The following is a 22339-nucleotide window of genomic DNA, read 5'->3' as shown; positions in this document are numbered from 1 at the left end:
AAATGATTCCTTAGAACGCTTTTCTGAAAGGCCAGTTAGGCTTCAGGCACTTCAGCAGACTTAAAATAATCAACATGTGTTTGTAGCAGCCGCCCAGCCAGACCACGCACAGGAAAAATCACCCCACCCCTGGATGGACTTCACACTAGAGACCCATACTTAACTATGGCCTTATTTATCTTTGCTATGTATCTGGGACTGATCAGACATAGCAGGCTTTCATGAAAGGGGAAAGCTCTGACTTTTAAGATGAGACCTGAGGTCAGGCCTACTCAGCTCTAAAAAATGATGCTTATGAGAGAAAGTCCTTGATGGGCTCATCACAGCTTCTTTAGAGTTATTGCTCATGCTATATTTGGGAATCCAGTAAGTTGCTTTAAAGAAGGATTTGGATGAGTTAGAAAAAAGAAGAGGCGAACTTAGTTAGTTATTAAGAAAGTTTTCCAGGTCTTCCCCCCAAATAATATTTTAATTAATTTTAATTTTTCCTAAGTCTCTTTGACGTTCTCATTATCAAGATGACACATTTGTGTGCTGATTTCATGTCCAATGCTATCAAGATACTTGATGCGGGCTTCCTAAATCACTCCCTTTGTTTTCACCAGCAACCTGGTATTGAATGCCATAGCTTTTCTGGAGGTGGCAGCTAATGGAAAAGACTTTGAACTGACTTGGTAGCTTCTTACTTGTTTTATGGAAGTAGACCAACTGTGAACCTTCCCTAATCAGCAGGTTTCTGCCACCTCCTGCTGCCAGTGATGGTGACTACTCGCAGAATTGTGTCTACTGGACAAGGCATGTTAAATTTTATTTTTGTCACTGTCATTAACATCCAGGGAATGCGTCCCTTCCTAAACACTCAAGGTAATAAGAAAGATATGACAGGTTCTTGTCATCATAGAGGAGAGAAGACATACTTAAATAGAAATAATGATAGCAACATTAGTTGTGGGTTTGTGGATATGCGTGTGTGTGTGTGTGTCTGTGTGTGTGTGTGTGTTCATTCTCAGTAATATCTTCCATTTGTTCCTTACAGAAATCCTTGAGGTAGACCATGCAGGGATCATCATTGCTATTTCATCAATGGGGTTATCAAAACTAAGAGGGCAGTACAGCTACTTGACTGAGGTTCTGCCAGTAGAAGATAGACTCAGGTCATTTGTCTGCTTACTATTGCAAAGTGTCAAATTAAAAGTATTGTAAATGACTGTAAGCATCACGATATGTATGGATGTAGGGATAGAGGAACATTTTCATGTAAGAATAAATCAATAAATCATTGAACCAATACTGTTGAGTATTTTGACAATTTTTCAGTTCTAGAAACTAAGCTTAACCTCTCCAAGTATTCTGAATATAGAATACTCACATTGTACTTCTGGGCTTAAGTATTTTGGCTTAAAAATTGGTATTTATTCCAGGGGAACATGTGGTTAAAAGTAACATCAGTACCATTGATCTCTGTTGTTTTAGAGGAGTCTGTGTTCATAGGCACTGGAAGGACCAGGCCCCTTGGGTTTTCCTCTCCTCTGTTTGTCTAACTATCCTTTCCTTAAATGTGAGGTCAAAGAAGTGACTGTGTTGAATCTTCCCAGTTATTGAAATGAATGACAGTTATCTTGGCTTTCTTAAGCGAGGACTTGGTCAAACTGTATTCCAAATCTCCCATGTGTGTTTTGGATAGGGATGAGTGGTATAGAATCCAGTAGTTTCTTCCTACATAAGTCACAGTGGCACTAAGGTTTCTGCATCTATTTTTATAATAGTCTGGCCCATTACCACATAAGAAGTGTGCAGATGTCTGTATTAGAGGAAAAGTTAAAAATATTTACTCTGTCCTAAAACAATGAACAATTTACAGAGAGGAACGCAACAACCTCAAGTGATACATAAAGACATATATCCACAACCATTTATAGTTCTTTCCTTCCTTATGCTTACATAAAAATAAACTAGCAGTGGGAAGGAGTAGTGTTAGAAAGGCCTGAAATCCTTATCGAAGCTTGAGTTTTCTCACCCAAAATGAGATTATTAGCACCTGCCTTAGAGTGATATTAAGAAGGCTAAACATGACAATTTATTTAAAGTGCTTAGCACAGTGGTACAATACATGGTAACCATTTTATTATCGTTATTACATTGCAGAAATCTGCATCGGTGTGCAAGTGATATTGAACTGAGAAAATGTGAATAGTTCAGTATGACAGGCCACAATGTCTAAGGGCATAACTTGCTTAAAGTAGCTTCCCTCTTATTAGAAATTCTCTTTGCTGAGTAGAAAATTTTCTGATAAAGTTTCATATAATTATTGAACAACTACATGTGAAATAATAAGAGGGTCAGTCCATAAATATCTGTAGAATTGACCACTGTATTGTCACACCCTGACAATTCATAGGAAAGATAAGCTAAACACATTTATTTTCACTGATTTGTTCAAATCTGTTGTGCTTAGGTTAATGTGTATGTGTATAAATGAGGTTGCATGTCTATGGCATTTGCAAGTTTTCTCTGGCATTAAAGCACTTTTCTGCTCTCTTAGGGCCAATTTGCACCATTCCGATGTCCTGAGTCATTTGGCTTTAATCACAAAGACAAGATCATTCAAGTCAAAGAGAGAAACCTTTCAGGAAATAGGCTTTGGAGAGATATAATGTTAAATTTTTGGTTGTGAATCCACAAACAAAACGTGCCTTCTGTTCCAGAATAACAGGGGCCATAGCACCCTCAGCATACAATATCTCATACCACCTGCACAATGCATCATGGCTTAGAGATGTGGCTCCATGACAAACACATAACTGTGTACTGCTGGCAATGAATGTGCTAAGGAGAAATCCAGAGGATAATTTCTTTTAAAATCTATTTCCCATTATCCAAGCTGTCTTAGGGACTTGTTTTGGTTATTGTCAGGAATCAGATATATTTACCATGCTGTTGCTGGCTCTACAGAATCAACAGATCTTTCGCATCCCATGTGTGTGCTATTTAGCCTTTGGAAATAATGCCTCTTTTTGAAATATTTTTTGGGATGATCCCCAAGCTTCTGTAACTAAAGAAGCAACAGTAAAAAAAATTTTTTTCTTTCCTGAGAGAGCAGCTGAGGTGGCTTAAATTTATACTACTAAGTAGAATTTCACTGCTGCAGTCATGGCTGTCTGATTTATGAAGGAACAAGAAATGACATTGCCATATGATACACTACTTCCTTGAACAAAATTCTTTAGACTATGGAGGGACCACTCCTGACTGACAGGACAGCTGGAAAGGATCTAAAGAACAAAGCAAGGGACACACAGAGAGAAGATGGGGGCAGATTCCATGAGAGAGAGTGCTGCCACCTATCTGCCTTCAGAGCTAAGACATCTGAAGCCCATGATGAAACTATTCTTAAAGGAACAACATTTTCTACTGAAAAGACTCATTGATTCAATATGCCTATGTTTGAAGGGTTATCTTACACCTATTTGGAATGGTCATGACCAGTGGATTGAAGACCAGTTGCTAGAAGTTCTAAGACACATTCTAGTTAGCACAATCAAGGGCATTGGAAAGGCCAGAGCTTTCTAAAGCTAGAATGGGCTGCTCAGGAAGATAGTGAATTTCCTGTCACTGAGGTATTCAGTCAGAAGTCACATGACCATTGATGGAACTTTGAAGAGGATTTAAGCAACAGAACAGAGGATGGAGATTTGGACAGGTGACTCTTAAGATCTTTTTGAGCTCTGAGATTCAATGGAAAAAGCAGTGGGAATGTATTAAATATATATTAGATTTGTAATTTACAAACTTGTCATTTTTTCTACAAATTACATTCTGGATTTAAGAATTAAAATAAAATAATAACAAAATAAGCACTGCTATTATTCCCCTTGTACACATGAGACAATTACATTAAGACAGATTAGGATTTATCATATACTGAATCCAACAGAATATGAAATCCCATCAATGATCTATGTTGTGAATTTCTTCTCCCTTCAGGATAAATGAGCCATACATGTAGTGACCAGCGACTGAGGCAGAGGATTGAAAGACCAGCAAAGTAGAGAGCAGGAGCATATCATAGAGACCTACCATCATGCCTGAACTCTAAGGGAAAATATTCGATCAAGAAGCAGAATGCAAATACCCCACCTCCCCTCACCACACACACACACACACACACACACACACACACACACACACAAACTTCTCTATTCAAATTTTTCTAATTGCTTACTTCCAGTGGACTTTTTATCTGTAGACTTAACCTTGGGGCGGAGTTTCAGGCCCGGCAAGAATATAGCAATCATAATCTTAACCAAAGGGTTTTCCAAAGGTACTGGTTGTACCCTAGCTCATTCCAGTAATATCCAAAAGATTGAAGTATTGACTTCTAGATCACTGCTATTTCTGCTGTAGAATACAATCTCTTATTGACATGTGAGGAAGATCCTGGAACAGGAATGAATTATTCTTCAGTGAATGAAGCAAGGTAGGGATAGCCAAAGGATGTCTGGGTAAGGCTTGTTATATACTGAAGCATCCTTTAAAAATTTTTTAATTTAGCATCTAAAATGGGTTGACTTGATTGTATCATTCTTGGAATTTATATAATCTAGATATGTAAACATAGCAAGCCAGAAGTCACCCAGCAGAGGAAGTAGCAGATTCAGAGATATTGATTGGTCAGCAAGATGCCAGCAGAACCAGAACTAGAATCTATGGCTTTTGTCTCACATTTCCCTCATTACATGGGTAGCTCCTTCCTCATATGTCTAGTAAAGAATATTCTGTACCTCTGAAGACATCAGCTTCAGGGCATGATGCTGTCTATTGGAAAGAGTGATGCAGATCAGAATGATATATAAAGAAGGCCAAGGCCTTGGAAATGCCACAAGACCTTCCAAAATGGCAGAGAAGACAGTGAGCCCCTCGTTTTGACTCAAGCCACAAAAGATGTTGCAGGTCAGGGTTGGTGTCTATGTTCATTCAAGTATGTTCACAATGTAAACCTCTTCTCTAGCCCAATTTCCCATTTTCCCATGGTCAGCCTCAGTTACAGCCAACTGAAACTCCTTTCCCAATACATAGCATGCTATTTTCAGTCATGGTTACTTCACCTACAATGCCTTTTTCTATCCATCCTCAGCTGTCAATCTTATCCGTCTGTCAAGATTAAAACCAAATGTCCCCTCCTTTATGCAGTCTCACTTCCCCTTCCCCAATGATATGCTTTCTCACATAGCCATGCTTGTTGGTGCCCTGTCTACTTTTCTCTCAGAAATAATAAAAATTTGGATAAAAATTAGAGAAATTCCAATGACAAGAAAATACAAGGAATTCACTAACTTCATGAAAGTATGAAATAGGTATTCATTTTTTATTTCATTTTATATAATAGTAGACTTACTTTATTCATTCATTTAGTTTAATAAACCTTTGATTATGTGAGCACCCACTCCTCATTTCCAAATCACATCTTTTTTTTCCAAAGACCAGCACAACTATTATAGTCTTCATGAATCTCTCCCTAATTCCTGACCTGTAAGTAATAAATGCTTCTCATAAATCAGCTATGCTTTGTCTATATTTTGCCACCAAACATTACCCCATCCCCCCAGTAGAGAGTAAATCCCCAGAAGAGTATTTTTCTTGGAGAAAAATATGAAGAAAAGATAGCACATATATTTTTTCCTTTCTTAATAAGATCAAATCAGATTTGCTGATATCCTACTCACACCAAATTCTTGGTCTCTCTGTGTAATATTTCATATGCAAAAATTATGAGGTGATGATTTAATTGACTCTTTTTTTTTTCTCTATGAAAGATTTCAAGCCATCAGCATTTGGCAGCCAAGACCATTCCATTTACCCTCTGGTTCTGGAAAAGATATTTGAAAACGCAACAGCATGAAAGCCAGGGTTGTTAAAACTATCATTTCCCTAAAGGATGTCAGAAGTCCTGAGGGGAAATATTTACAAGGAGAATCTGTTTTCCCTTTGGAATTTGCAGATTTTATTTGTCTATTTTTCTCTTATAACATGTCTCACCCTTGCCCCATCCCACGTGGCTAGAAGACAGATCTGTTTGTCTTCCCACTGATGAATTCATCGTTCCGTAGCTGGTTGTAAGTCTATGCCTACTTAAGTAGATGTCTTTCAGTTAATCAAGGTTTGCTAACAGATCCTCAACGTTACCATTAGTTTATTTTTATTTTTTTTTTAAATTCTTTAGAACGACCTACTAGTTCCAATTTATAACCAAACTCTTTTTGAAAAATAGTTATCTGGAGAGTGCTATAATTTTAACAGGCTACCATAATTTTAGAAACTTGTCGACCTAATAAATGCCACCATTTTGAGTTAAGTGTTCTTTCTGTGTGTTACCACATCACTCTTTTTTGCACTTAACTCAATGTCTGATTATTGTCTGCTTATTTACTGGTTGTAGCCCTCACAATGCTATAGTCTCTTATTATATACATGTATATGCAGAGACACACTCGTGCCCTGTGTGCCTAAGGTGTAATCAGTGCTAGCCCACAATGACAATAAGTGTTTGAAGAGTAGAAAACTACATGAACAGCTTCTGATAAAGTTCTTATTGACAACCTAAGCTGTGCCAAGGAGGCTTAATCACTAGGAATACAACAACCAGTCAGAGAGACAGAAACATAACTTTTTGTGAATTGAACATCCCTTCAAATTAAAAAAGAGAAGATGGTTCTGTTTTGTTTTTCTACAAGTGACTTTATTCTTTCTTCCTCCCTCCCTCTTTCTCTTTTCTCTCTCTCCCTCTCTCCTCTTCTCTTTTCTTTCTTTCTTTCTTTCACTTAAAATATCTTTTTTTTTTTCAACGTTTATTTATTTTTGGGACAGAGAGAGACAGAGCATGAACGGGGGAGGGGCAGAGAGAGAGGGAGACACAGAATCAGAAACAGGCTCCAGGCTCTGAGCCATCAGCCCAGAGCCCGTCACAGGGCTCGAACTCATGGACCGCGAGATCGTGACTTGGCTGAAGTCGGAAGCTTAACCGACTGCGCCACCCAGGCACCCCTTGAAATATCTCTTAATCTTCTGTATGCTGGTTAAAAAAAAAAAAAAGTCTTCAGAATTCTGCCTCCAGAGAACCAATGGAGTGCTCAAATATGTCAATGGGTAATTATGATTATACAAGGGAAGTACTATGACAAGTTCACGGATCTATCTGGCATGTGAGATTTGGTTATTCATGGAAGACATAGCAGAGGAAACAATGTCTAAGTAAGCCACTAAAGATAAATAAGAACTAATCAGAAAAAGATTTGGAAGAAGAATTTCCCAAGAAAAGGAGCACTGTAACCAGAAAGAGGAGAGATGAATGGAACTGACACAAAAGTTAACAGGCCCATGTTTAGAAAGTAACAGAGAATAGTGTGAGGTGAGTCTGGGCAGGTAAACCAGGACCAGTCAGGCAGGAGTTTATGAGTCACTTAAGGAATTTGAACTTTCTCCTCATACCAGTGGAGGAGCCTTTGAAAATTTAAATCAGAGAAAGATAAGATCAGATTTGTATTTTAGAAAGGATCATTCTGGCTTCGATGTAGTAAATAGACTAAGGAGATTAGGAGTTTACAAGAATGTTCCCCTCAGCTAATGGTTCTTTGTGTATTTAGACATTATGCCCTTTATGCACATGTGCACGCATGCGCTCACACGCACATGTACATGCACACACACAGAGCTTTTTCAGAATTTGTTATTTAAATTATATAAATCAAATTCAGTGGTGACAATAACACACCTTCTTCCAAGATTAAACCCTTCCTTGAAGGAAATATTTCTTTATTCAGAAAATCACGATCAACTTAGACTTTTGCTTACTTCTCATTCTACTTTCATTTCTTTTCCTTCAAAACACCCATATACCATGTACCTGTTTTGGAAAATTAGAAAACAAAATAAAAAATAACAATTGTTAAGCCCTAAATGAAGTTCCCTGACTCTGCTTGAACACAGCTAATATGAACATTTGGTCCATAAAATTTTTCTAGTGAATTTCTGTTACATAAATGGATTCATACCATACACACTACTATGCAGTCTGCTTTTTTCTTTCAAGGGTATATTATGAACATCTTTGCGTGCCTTATTATCCTCAGTGGGCGTATAATATTCTACCATATGATTGTGCTGTAATTTAGTCCATCCCTGTTGTTACAAACGTCACTGTTAATTTGATCAGATCAGTTTATATGGAATCTTAGAAATTCTGCTTCACAAAATTAAGATGACATTTCCCAGGCAGACTTCTCTGGTATTATGGGTTTTTAGCATTTTTCAGGAACTTTACCAGCTCATTAAAATAATACCAGGAAAGTATCTTCCCTTTGGGAGTTTTCTATGTTAGGAAACTTTTTACCTAACAATAAAATGAAAGGAGATGCTTAGAGGAAGAGAGTCTTGATCAAACTCCTTTTTGGAATAAGCCAAAATGGAGGTTTAAGTACCATAAATAAAAACAGATGTACCACTCCAGAATGCTGAGGAGAGAAGATTAATTTGCCCTGAAATTTTTAGTTTTATCCTGAGAAATAATAAAAGAAACGATGTATTTTAATTCTCATTTGGAACTCTGATTTTTCTTAATCTTGTTTCCCATCCTGTTTTAATGTCCAATGGGTCTACCGAGGTAATTTCATGATACTTTTGTGGAGAGAACCTGAATTAAAAGTTAGAGTACCCTAGGGGCGCCTGGGTGGCGCAGTCGGTTAAGCGTCCGACTTCAGCCAGGTCACGATCTCGCGGTCCGTGAGTTCGAGCCCCGCGTCAGGCTCTGGGCTGATGGCTCGGAGCCTGGAGCCTGTTTCCGATTCTGTGTCTCCCTCTCTCTCTGCCCCTCCCCCGTTCATGCTCTGTCTCTCTCTGTCCCAAAAATAAATAAACGTTGAAAAAAAAATTAAAAAAAAAAAAAATTAGAGTACCCTAGTTAGGTTGCTAGTGTTGTCTTGATCAGTTTATCACTTGGGAGAATATAGCTGAGAGATTATGGGCCTGAGTTCTGGTATAAGCCATCACTGGGTTTAGAGTCAGATTCAATTCCTTATGGTTTTTAGTTTTCTCAATTGTAAATGAAGTTATTGACTTCTTCCTCACTGTTATTTTTATGTTTAAAATGTGCTGTGTTTGTTTGCTAAAGCTGCTATAAAAAAAATACCACAGACTGGATGGCTTGAACAACAGACATTTATTTTTTCATGGTTCTGGAGGCTAGAAGTTCAAGATCAGCGTTGTCTGCAGGATTGTTTTTTTCTGAGGCCTCTGTCCTTGGCTTGCAGATGGTTGCCACCTGGTTGTGTCCTCACATGGTCTTTTCCTCTGTGTGCCAGTTACACTGGTGTCTCTATGTCCTAGTCTCCTTTTCTTATAAAGACATCAGTCAAACTGGATTAGGGTCCACACTAAAGGCCTCAGTTTAACTTAATTACCTCTTTAGAGTTCTGATCTCTAAATACAGTCACATTCTAAGGTACTTGGGGTTAGGGTTTTGGCATATGAATTTTAGAGAGTACAATTCAGTCTATAGCATGTAGTAATATATGTTTATTTCAGGTCTCTGGAATACTATATGCTCAACTATTATTATTTAGCTTCCCCGAGCTTCCTTTTTCTCATGGGATATTAATATCTGCCCAATCTATATATGACAATGACTTGAGATAAATTATGTTAACTTTCTTTGTAAAATAACCAGTAGATGGCTGTTGTTTATTTTAGGTACACACATCCATACATACTTTCTTCCCTCTGAGAATATGCATGTCACATCCAGGCATTTGCTCTTAGCTTCTTTTCCATGAGAGCTGGCAGTAGGAAGGGTTAGGCTCCCATTGGTCTCCCTTTTACTCTTATTGATCTCAGCATGATTGATCTCTTATTGATTTCTTTTCCTCCTGAAGAGGAAAGCACAAGGTTAATAATTGTCAGTTCATATAGCCATTCCCATAGAGACTTCTGCTGACATGAGGGAGGTGGCAAAGAGGAATGAAAGTGACAGACTATCTCTGCCTTGCTGTCTACAGGTAGAGGCAAGTGAGAATTCCACTAGGCAAGTGAGAATTCCATCATGGGAATGTTTTTAAATGAAAAGAATGAAAGCTGCTTAGATTATTTTCTAATAGGTCCATATGTTCTTCGGGGTTGAAAGAGCAGAGGTGGAAATCGGATTGCAGAGGTGACAACTCACGGATGGAAGATATGTTCCTTGTCATGACTTGGCTGAGATTTCTTTCTGGTTGAAAACTGGACTTGCTATGGAGTCTGTAAAACATAAAAGCCTTTAGATTAACAGAAAGTGGGTCTTCCAGAAATGGGAAATGTGGCAGTTTCGCACTTTATTGGCATGCTTGACAACTACTCTGGACATGTGAGTACGTGGTCTGGTTCCATAATGTTCACGATTCAGGACCAGCTGGAAATCGGATTGCAGGGAGTCAGGTGTACTGGCACCTGTAGCTCAGAAGGATTGATTAACTCTATCTGTCTGGCTGCAGACCATCCTGTGTTACTAATATAACTTAGTAAAGTAGACTTACTCCTCTACAGTGACATAGTGATGTTTCTGGAAGATCGTTTCAAAAGATTCAGACTATTCCAATGCTCTGAGGTTTTCAAATCTCCCCCAAATGGGACACAATATGTTCTTAGCTCCAAACCCACATCACTTTGGCCCCAGCCTACTTTTTAAGTATTCTTGACTACTCCAAATCCCACTTTGAACACTTGCACTCCCAACAAATTAATCCTCACACGCAAATAACACTTTTTTTTTTTTGGTATGCCATTCCTGGCATCTATGCCTATTGAAATGCCATCCATCATTCAGGGTCTATTACAAAAGCCATATTTGTAAGATTTCCATAAAGACTTCCAAGATCCAAAACCATCTATTTAGAGGTGCTTTTTCCTAGTTTGAACCTTTACAGTGTTTGTTTTTACTTTTTTTATGGTCCCTTACTCAACCCCAAATTATAGGTATTTTTTCCCCTCTGATTTCTCACCCCTTCTCCCAGATTAGCTGCTAAAAAGCAAGAATTATCACAGTTTTCTGTCCACCATTCCCACCTACCCAATACCGAGCACAGGACCCTAATTGAATGTTGGTCAGGTTGAACTGAAAGACAAAGTAGAGTATCCTGAGCCTCACAGTTCCTAGAAATACAAAGCTTATAGTACCCTCTGCAGACAAAATGGGAACATTGGACTCCATTTATAGAAGATAATAGTGGCCCTCTATTTCTAGTACATACCAAACATCCAGCTGCTAAACTACAATATAACATTTCCAGGGGAAGGAAGCCAATGTAAATCCACAGTATGTGTAAAGTCAAAATCAGAAAGCCTGAGTTTTTTAAACCACTGAATGTAATTTTACAGTCTATTTGATATGATTTTTCTAGGCTGTGGTTCAATTCAAACCAGTCTCTTCATTTGAACACAGTCTCATAGTTCTCTTCTGTACTTATTAGTACCTACTTTGCAGCATTAATTTAGTTTATTCTGGGTGGCATAGAGAAAGGTATTCCTTTTATGATTTTTGGAGAGATATATTTTGGGTGTGAGTTTTTTATATGCACTTGTCAAAAATGGTACACTCTTTATTTTCCTGCTGAATGAGGAGGATTGGCCACTCAGTCTCAGACACAATGAAATTTACTAGAAAAATCAGTAACTTAGAAGGCCAGGTTGTGGGGCTCAACACTTCTATTAGGATCCATGTGGCCCTAACAAAAATTTCTTACTTGGGACACCTGGGTGGCTCAGTTGGTTAAGCATCTGACTCTTAATTTTGGCTCAGGTCATGATCTCATGGTTGGTGGGACTGAGCCCCATGTGGGGTTCTGTGCTTACAACGCAGAGCCTGCTTGGGGTTCTTGCTCTTGCTCAATCTCTCTCTCTCTCTCTCTCTCTCTCTCTCTCTCTCTCTCCCTGCTCCTTCTTGCCCTCATAATAAATAAATAAACATTTTTTTTAAAAAAGGAAAAATATCTCACTCTGTATTTTAGTTATCTTATTTATAGAAGTATAGCAAAATGGGGAGTCTTATACCAAATTATGTCTAAAGACAATTTCAGTCTTAGCACTTTGAGATTGTGGGATCACTTACATGATGACTTTACAACTAAAGCCATTCTTTCATCAAAGTTAACAAAGTTTGCCCAGAGCGTGTGTGTGGGCATATGCATGTGTATGTATACAACAAAGTAGAGTCTCAGAGAGCTGATTAGTCTTTTGAGACACTGAAGCAGAAGGATGGTTCTTTGGTCAAAAAAGTTAGAAAAATGTAGGATATGATATCTGACTCATGGAAATTATCTATCATAGTAGTTGAAAGTCTAAAAAGCCTTACCCTAAATAAATACGTTTAGCTTTTAATATAGTTTATCTTACACTTAGTTAATTATAAAAGCTTTTTTTTAAAAATAAGTCTTATGGCCATTGAGGATAATATACTTCTTAACAAGATAAAGATTAATTACAAACCCACAGATATTTTCCCCTGTCTTTCTAGGTTGTTATGAGCCAATTATAATAATTGTTCATGCTCTCATTTTTGGAAGTCTGGAAGTCTCACTTTATGTGGGCCAAAGACCTCCGGTGTGCCTCAAGTGTAGACTTTGCCCAATGCTCACTCCAACTGCTCTCTAGTCATCAGTTCTCCAGTCAAGTTTCTTCAGTGCTAAGATGTACTCTTTTGCATTATAATACACGTAACCTAGTTCAAAATGAAATGATTATTTTCTCTATCCCATAATCAAACTTTGGAACCACCTTTAAAAAATAGTGATTTCCATTATTATTCTATCATGTTCTTAATTGACTGGCTTTGAAATTTTAAAGATATCCTTAACTTTTATATTTTCTTGATTAATACATAGACTGAATTGTGTCTCCCCAAGTTAATATGTTGAACCCTTAACTCTCAGTGTGATGGTATTTGGAGATAGGGCCTTTGGGAAATAATTAGGTTTAGATGAGGCCATGAGAGTGGGGCTGTCATGGTAGGATTAGTGCCTCTATAGAAGAGACACAAGAGAGTTTTCACACTCTCTCTGCCATGTTAAGACATAATGAAAAGGCAGCCATCTGCAGACCATAAGAGTGCTCTTGATAAAACCTGACCATGCTGGCACACTGATCTCAGTTTTCTAGCCTCCAGAACTGTGAGAAAACAAATATGGTAGTCTATGGTACCCATTCTATGATATTTCATTATGGTAGCCCATGCTGACTAGGATAATAAACTTGCTTCTTTTTATGTGAGAGAGTATTATAATGTTGCCCCAAAATTTTTCCTCTTTTCCAGTCTTCCCTTACTCCCAGTTTATCCTGCAACAACCAGACCAATCTTTTCAAAGAGAGAAGATATCAAGTTGATAATATACTCCTATTCTCATACCCTTCTTCCTTCTGAGAAATTTAAAGTATTTCAGACTTACAGCTTCTTGTTCTGTAAGGAAGGAGCTTGGATATTGCTATCACATCCTAGCAACAAGTAAAAAGCTGAACGGACTGAGAAATCAACAACTATTCTAGGATCCAAAAAAGAGGTGGGGACACAAGGCAAATCACTGCCCTCAGGATTGAAGAGATAGGTGAATACAAGTTGTTATGGCTTACAGAGCAATGGCTCACAAGTAGAAATCACTGTGGGAACAAGTGCTGGGGTAGGGAAACTTGAACTCTAATTGACCAATTGCTGTAAGCTCAGTGTGGACAATTCTGAGAGTTAAAATGTCCAGGGGGACCCAGTCATAGAAGCCCCCTCAGTATTGTGAGAACAATAGGAACAAAACAAAAGGGCAAGAAATATTGTGGATATTCATCAACCTGTATCAATAGTCACTTTCAACTTTAATGGTCCAAATGCACCAATTAAAAGACAGAGACTGACAGAGTGAATAAAAAAGTGCTCTGTTGTCTACAAGAAATCCACTTTAAATTTAGAGACACATATAAATTAAAAGTAAATGTCTGGATTAATGCTAGCATTAATTAAAAGAAAGTAAGAGTAGCCATATTAATTTCAAGAAGAGCAGACCTTGGGGCACCTAGGTGGTTCAGTCGGTTAAGCGTCTGACTTGGGCTCAGGTCATGATCTCAAAGTTTGTGGGTTCTAGCCCTGCATCGGGCTCTGGGCTGACAGCTCAGAGCCTGGAGCCTACTTTGGATTTTGTGTCTCCATCTCTGTCTGTCCCTGCCCCACTCATGCTCGCTCTCTCTCTCTCTCTCTCAACAATAAATTAACATTAAAAAATGTTTAAAAAGAGGAGCAGACCTCAAAGTAAGACGTTATAGATAATAAAGGGGGATTACCTAATGTTAAAGGGGTTAATTCTCTAAGAAGACATAAAAATCCTTAACATGTATGTACCTAACAACAGAGCATCTAACTCATGAGCCAAAAGTTGATAGAACTGCAAAGAGAAATAGATGAATCTACTATTATATTTGAGACTTCAACACCCCTCTAATAGAAACAGACGGATGCATCAGGTAGAAAAGTCAGTGAGGGCATAGTAGAACCCAATACCACTATCAGTGCACTAAATATAGTGGGCATCCATATGTTACTTCATCCAAAAACAGGAGAATTCTTCTCAAGCTCTTTGGATGATTCACCAGGATAGACCACATTCCAGGACATAAAGATACCTTAATCATTTAACCAAGTGGAATTTATTTCAGGTATGCAGCACTGGCTCAACAATCAAAAATCAATTAATATAATCTATTACATCAAGCTAAAAAAGAAAAAAAATCACATGATCATATATAATAGATATGGAAAAACATTTGACAAAATCCAACACCCATTCATGATAAAAATTCTCAGTAAATTAGGAAGAGAGAGGAACCTCTGCAACTTAATAAAGTCAATATAACAAAAACCTACAACTAACATCATTTTTACAGTTAGAAACTTGAAGCTTTCCCTCTAAGAACAAGTAAACAGGTGGATCACAAGGATGCCCCCTCTCACCACTTATTTTCAGCTTCTAATAGGAAGTGCTTGCTAATGCAATAAGGCAAGGAAAGGAAATAAAAGATATATGATTGGGAAGAAAGAGATAAAACTATTCACAGATGATATGATCATCTTAGTGGAAAATATGAAAACATTGACAAAAAATCTCCTGGAACTAATAAATGATTATAGCAAGGTTACAGGATACAAAGTTAATGTACAGAAGTCAATCACTTTCCTATATACCCCAATGAATAAAGTAGTATTTGAACTTTAAGAAAAACCACAAAAACATTTACATTAGCACCCCACAAAATGAAATACTTTGGTGTAATTATAACAAAATATGTACAAGAAATATATGAGAACTACAAAAGTCTGATTAATGAAATCAAAGAACTAAACAGATTCCATGGTCCATAGAAAAGGAAGATTCACTATTGACAGTCAGTGGAGAAGATGTCAGTTCTATAGATTCAATATAATCCCAATCAAAATCCTAGTTTATTTTACAATTACCCACAAACTTATTCTAAAGTTTATATGGAGGGGGAAAAGACTCAGAAGAGCCAACACGATATTTATGGAGAAGACCGAAAGTGAAAGACTGACATTACCAAACCTCAAGATCTATTATAAAGTTGCAATATTCAAAATAGTGTGGGATGGCAAAAGAATAGAAAAATAGCTCAATAGAACAGAATAAAGAGCCTAGAAATAGACCCATATATAAATAGCCCACTGGATTTTGACAGAGAACCAAAGGCAGTACAATAGAACAATGTCTCCTACAAGTGGTGCAGGAACAACTGGACATTCACATGCAAAAAAAAAAAAAAGAAAAAGAAAAAAGAAAAATGACCCTACATACAGAATTTATGTCCTTCACAAATATTAACTCAAAATTGATCATAGACTTAAATGTGAAATGCAAAACGGTAAAACTTATAGAAGATAGCTTGCATGAACTTGGGTATGACAGTAAGTTTTGGATACAACATTAAAGGCACCATCCATGAAAGAAATACTTTAGGGCTGAGCTTCATTCAAAACAGAAACAAACAAAAAAAAAAAACTTCTGTTCTGCAAAAGACAATGTCAAGAAAATTAGAAGACAAGCAACAGACTAGGAAAAAATATTCACAAAAGGCACATTTGAGATAAACAGTTGTTATCCAAAATATAAATAACTATTAAAATTCAAAAATAAGAAAACAGCCCAATTTAAAAATGATCCAAAAACCTTAGCAGACATATCACCGAATAAAATGTACAGATGATAAATGAGTACATGGAAAAATCCTCCACATCATATGTCATCAGGGGAATGGAAATAAAAAAAGCAACCGTGCTATACCACCATACACCTTGTTAATGACCCAGTTCCAGAATACTGACATCAGTGCTGGTGAGGATATGGAGCAACAAGAGTTTTCATTCATTTCTGGTGAGAATACAAAATGGGGAGACCACTCCAGAAGAAGTTTGGCAGTGTCTTGCAAAATTACACTGTTCTTAGTATACTCATCTAGCAGTGTTGCTCCTTAGTATTTGCCCAAAGGAGTTGAAAACTTGGGTACACACAAAAAGCTACATGTGGATGTTTCTAGGAGCTTTATTCACAATTATGAAATCTTGAAGCAACCAAGATATTTTCCAGTAGGTGAATGGATAAATCAGCTGTGGTGCATCCAGATGATGGAATATTATTTAATGTAAAAATAAATAAACTGTCAAACCATGAAAAGACATGGAGAAACCTTAAACGTGTATTACTAAGTGAAAGAAGTCAATCTGAAAAAGCATGCTACTATATGATTGCAACTATATGACATTCTGGAAAAGGCAAGGCTATGTGGAGAAAGTAGATAAATCAGGGGTTGGGGCAGGGAAAATGAATAGATGGAGAACAGGATTTTAGGGCACAAAATTGCTCTGTACGGTACTGTAATGATATATACCTGTCATTATACATTTCTCCAAATTCCACAGAGTATACAATACCAAGAGTGAGTCCTGTGGACTTTGGGTGATTATGATGTGTCAGTGTATTTTTCTTGGTTGTAACGAATATACCACTCTGGTCGGGGGTGTTGATAATGGGAGAGACTATCTTCATGTGGGGGTAAGGGAGATACTGGAAATCTCCATTCTTTCCTTTCAATTTTGCTGTGAACCTAAACTTACTTTAAAAAAATAAAATAAATAAAATAAAATAAAATAAAATAAAATAAAATAAAATAAAAATGAAGAAAAAGTTTTCCATTGCTACCTCAAATATGGTTTTTATTTTTCAAATCCTTTTTGGAATGAGGCAGGGGAGATGTTCACAACTACACTCACATACATACACACATAGGTACATCTGTTTCTCTTTTTCCAACAGTAAAAATCGAAACACCTCACTTTAGTGTTCAGAAAGCCCCATAATACAGCCCTGTTCACCTTTCTTTCCCATTACTCTGTAATCTAGACCTTACACATGAGCCAGTTTAGCGATGCATCTGAGACATCCACATGGTTTTCATTCTTCATCACCCAGCCTTATTCCCACTTTCTCAATGAGGCCTTCCCTGAACCTCCCAGGCAACTATGATTTCAAATGTCTCTCAATTTCTCTAGTGCTGTGTTGCCAGTTACCACTTACTCTGCCCTCTAATCCTGTAGAAACTTAGTTCTTGATATTAATAGTCTGTGTATGTCTTCTTAACCTACTGGACTGTATTTAATAAAAGATCAAGGACCATACTGAAAATATTTTATATCCTCACAGAACACCTATCATGTTCTTTCTATGGCAGGGGTGATCAGCAAACGCTTGTTACATAGACCAGATATATATGAATTTGCCTCTACTTTGAAATAACAGGGATTAAAATCCCAAACACATGTTTATGAACATCTTAATAAAAGAGATTCTAACCACAGTCTTGCCATTCGTTTTCCATTCACAACCTTTTTCTACTTGAGGCAGTGGTACTAAATAATTTAAAGGGCCTTTCTGGCCCTGCTTACCTATTGCTAATAGAAGTTCATATCCACAGACCAATGCAAGTACCACAAAAGTAACTGAAGAAACGGTGCTACCTGACAAGTTCAGTCAGTAAGTGAACTTCTCCAAGCTTTAACCTCCTCAGACATTCAGATGGACTGGAACTTCTTTCCAGTATAGTCTGTTGGCTGAGGTACAGAGAAAATGCTTGTGTTTATAATTTAGCTTGTGTATGTGGCCGGGATATTTAATTTACAATACAGCCTGAAGGTTACTGCTGTGGCTGAATGCTTTAAAAAGTGCAGGTGTGATGCCAGAGGAACTTATGGAACACTGAAAGGACTCTATCATCAAAACCACCTCTTTAATAAGAACATGTGGCCTGTCAGGTTAGGAACACCCATTAGTCAGCTTGATGGGTTGAATACCTGAAGGGACCTTAGTCTCCCCTTGAAGAGCCCTCCGAGAGGGGTCTCTGGAGTGAAACTCCCTTTGGCTTTCAGCCATGGTGCATTCCTTAACATGAGGTGAAGTAAAGGTTTTGAAATACATTTTGAAGTAAATCTCCCCACCCTTATAGGGGCTAGAGAGAGTTTGTATTTCAAAGAGGAATGTGGCATAGTTATACCAAAAACGTACAAGTGGAAAAGCTTTTGATTTGCTTGTTTGCTTTTCTTATATTTCTTACAGTGGAGTGGCTTGGGTGGAATGTTAAATTTGTTTCATAAACACAAAGTAGAAGGGAGATGTTGGGAATTACAATGCCAGCATTTTCCTATATGGTCGCTAAACTCTAAAGCTCTCCCCAAGTCATCAGTTTTGCCAGGCTATCTCCGATGTTATCCTAGTACTGTTACACTTTTTAACAAAGCAAGGCCCAATTTATTACTTCTTTTCCTTGACTGTATGCCTCCACCCGCAATCCACTCAGGAAAGGCAGTTGCTTGTGAGAGAAATAGGAAGTAAACCTGGGTTTTGATTCTCAGTCCTAGGGGCTCCCATCCCTCCTTGCCCATGACAAGCATTTTATACCCACTTTGTTATTCCACAAAACAATGTTTCAAGCACACAAAAAGTCTTGAAATTCTTTTTTTTTTTTCATAGTCTCAAAAACAGAAAGGTCAGCGGCAAGTCTACATGAAGCTATTTTATTGCTGATCTTTAAAGCCTATCTTCCGAGGGCAAAGCCCACATCCATAGTTAATTGCCAGTTTGCAATCGTATTTGACAAATGAAGTCAAAGTTTTGCAACTTTGTACAGTTTGGGGAGGGGGAATGTGCTCCGGCTGCTGCTGATTGCAGAGACATAACTCTGGTAGTAAGCAATTAGGGAGCTGGCTGTTGGCTCCAGGGAAGTGATGGCCAGCGAGAGCTTTTTTAATGGGTCACTAGGGAAAGACAACATTCATCTCCATTTATCATAATGAAAACCAGGCAGAAGCAAAGCATGAGTGAACTGTTAGAACAACAAAATTTGTTTTGGTACCAGGAAGTTCATTAAGGGCAACTCAGTCTATCCCAGCACTGGCTTCTATGTGGTGCTACAGCTCATTGTTTGTATTATAATGTGCGCTTGTAAATAATGATCAGGTACTTCTTCCCTGGGCCCGACGTGAGGTAGGAGGCTTCTCTTCTAGCTTTTTGAAGAATGTCACAATAGGAATTGGGTAGACAGTAAATGATCATTTTTATTACTTTTATTTTTATTAGTAGTATTGTGAAGTGCCTTGTAAACTATACAACAATACACAGGGTAAATTCTTATTAACAACCTCATGAACAAGATTGTGCTTATCAACATGGGGATCCTAGAGGAACGGAATCCAGTTCTGAGCTCACAAAGGGGGACACTGGATTTCTGTTTATTTTATTTTTTTTTATAATCAAGACACAAATAAGATTCTTTACCAGTTAAAATGATGACTTCTGCAATAGCCATGAGACGTTGGCAAAACTGGAACAGGAAATGAGTGACATCTGCCTTCCAAAGAAATTTCTAAAGAGGAATAAAGCTGTGATTCCAAAAACAGTAGCAGGAAGCAAATGTCAGAGAGGTCTTGGCCCAAAACCTTCTTTTCGGTAACCATTAGTCATCCTCTGACACCTCAAGGGAGACTTCTGGACAATACTTCAGAGGTTAAGATCCTGCCCAGTTATTCAATCTTACCCTGTCCTAATGTTTAGAACAAAAAACAACAGGCACATACCAGTAAGCCACACACACTAGTTTCATTGGATCTGTGACACATTCCATCCCTAAGACAGTACTCTCTCCTTACCCAGAGAGCATCCAAGCTTTGGCTATCCTCTTGTTAGGGAGTTAGACAATACAGTACACAGATGGCTTGAGGGATTTTGTCCAATTAAGCACACACATATTTTTTGGCTAATATTTTGAGGTTTTCTTCTTTTTCAAAAGCTTCGAGGGCTTTTTGTTTTAAATAGTTTCTAATCGGAAATGGTACGTTTAAAAGTACTGCTTCTTCACTTTAGTGTTTTCCTTACCCTGAAAGATGGTTTTTATTTAGATAAGAAACCTTCTAGCAAACTTAGCTGATAGGATCTGTTGTTGCCCTGGGCTCATGAGGTCAACCTCATTTGACTGTAGCTACTCAAGAGTCAGTGTTTAACATTAAGTTGTAAACATCAGCTTGAAACTTACCAGAGTTCAGAAAGAGCTGGAGTCTATTAATCAGGCCCAGGACCATAAGTAATTGAAGGAAAGAGTATAAGCAGTTTGGCAAAAGAAAATGCTTTAAAAATGCATATTCTTCCTTTCCAACTTACTCCACAGAGAAAACGTTACTCTTTAGAAACGCCATTTCCCATCTAATCCTTACCAAATAGCATTTTGAAAGCTATAAATATTTACTTATAACCATGACTACATTTTAAACTCACATTCTGTAAATGCAGAGATAAGTTCATTTTCTACATTAGCATGAACACCTAACCTGTGAATTAATATGTATTTTTTTAAGCTAGAAATTTCTACATTTTCTACATTAAGATGTAGGGAAGAATTAATTACTAGAAATTTCCCTTACCATGGGGGTTTATCTTTTATACCTCTCCAGTGTCCAAAAGGACTTTGAATTACCTAAGGTAATTATTTATATTATTAGATTTTTGAAATGGAATAAAAACAAAAAAAAATCAAAGATAAAAGGGAAGTATACCAGTTTCAGTCCAATATACTAGAAACCCACTATAATACAGTTACTGTATATGAGAATAAAATTAAGCTCAGAGCTTCTTAGTAGTCAGAACAAAAAGGGCAATGCACTATATTATACAGTCTTCAATATCTGGTAAAATTTATTTTATTTTCATTTTAAACATTTCCTTATTTTGAGAAAGGCGGGGGGCGGGGGATGTGTGCATGAGCAGGGGAGGGGCAGAGAGAGAGGGAGAAAGAGAATCCCAAGTGGGCTCTGTGTTCAGTGCAGAGCCTGACACGGGTCTCGATCTCATGAACAGTGAGATGATGACTTGAGCTGAAATCAAGAGTCGGATGCTTAACTGACTGAGCCATCCAGGCGCCTCGGTAAAATCAATTTTATAAATTTGTCAAGAGAAGGAAGCAATTACTTCCTGAAGTATAAAAAACTAAAGTATAAAAATAATTCAACACATTGGTATTTTTACAAGTTATATTAACAACATAAAGGATAGTAACACCATCAGAAACTGTGAAATAAGAATGCAAAGTGGTTTTCTTTTTTTTTTAATGTTTACTTATTTTGAGAGAGAGAGAGAGAGCATGAGCAGCCTAAGGGCAGAGAGAGGGAGACACAGAATCTGAAGCAGGCTCCAGGCTTTGAGCTGTCAGCACAGAACCCAGTGTGGGGCTCCAATCCATAAACCTCGAGATCATGACCTGAGCAGAAGTCAGACGCTTAACTGACAACTGACTGAGCCATCCAGGGGCCCCCAAAGTGGTTTTTCATCTAGCTGTTTTTTGAATCTCTCAAATTCTGACCACATTATATGGAAATGTTTAGGAATTTTCTAAAATAAAATTGAATTCTTATTAAACAGCCTGGCCTTTACACTTGAAATACTATAATCCATAGGATTTAGTTTAATCCAGTACTTAAAAAAATGCTTTTGAATTTTGTTTCAAAACTTAATGGATCTTTAAGACTATTCTCTTAATATGTTGTTCAATTTTTAAAATTATTTATGGGGCGCCTGGGTGGCGCAGTCGGTTAAGCGTCCGGCTTCAGCCAGGTCACGATCTCGCGGTCTGTGGGTTCGAGCCCCGCGTCGGGCTCTGGGCTGATGGCTCAGAGCCTGGAGCCTGTTTCCAATTCTGTGTCTTCCTCTCTCTCTCTGCCCCTCCCCCGTTCATG

At 37.7% G+C, this 22339-nt stretch overlaps 1 protein-coding gene and 1 long non-coding RNA gene across 2 annotated transcripts in view; one reads left to right on the top strand and one right to left on the bottom strand.

The window, feature by feature from the left end:
* The window catches only part of P3H2 (prolyl 3-hydroxylase 2), a 150637-nt gene that overhangs the window by 86904 nt on the left and 41394 nt on the right, over positions 1–22339 (top strand). The window lies entirely within an intron of this gene.
* Positions 9762–22339, bottom strand: part of LOC125175132 (uncharacterized) — a 34160-nt gene continuing 21582 nt past the window's right edge. Inside the window, exons 2-3 of the long non-coding RNA XR_007155663.1 lie at positions 10211–10284; positions 9762–9917 (exon numbers count right to left, since the gene is read on the bottom strand). This is a non-coding gene — a long non-coding RNA (uncharacterized LOC125175132). The remainder of the gene's footprint in view (positions 9918–10210; positions 10285–22339) is intronic.

Source organism: Prionailurus viverrinus, chromosome C2 (assembly GCF_022837055.1).
Source record: "Prionailurus viverrinus isolate Anna chromosome C2, UM_Priviv_1.0, whole genome shotgun sequence".
NCBI classification, from domain to species: Eukaryota; Metazoa; Chordata; class Mammalia; order Carnivora; family Felidae; genus Prionailurus; species Prionailurus viverrinus.
Note: the sequence above shows the minus strand (reverse complement) of the source record. Positions and strands in the feature narration are given on the sequence as shown.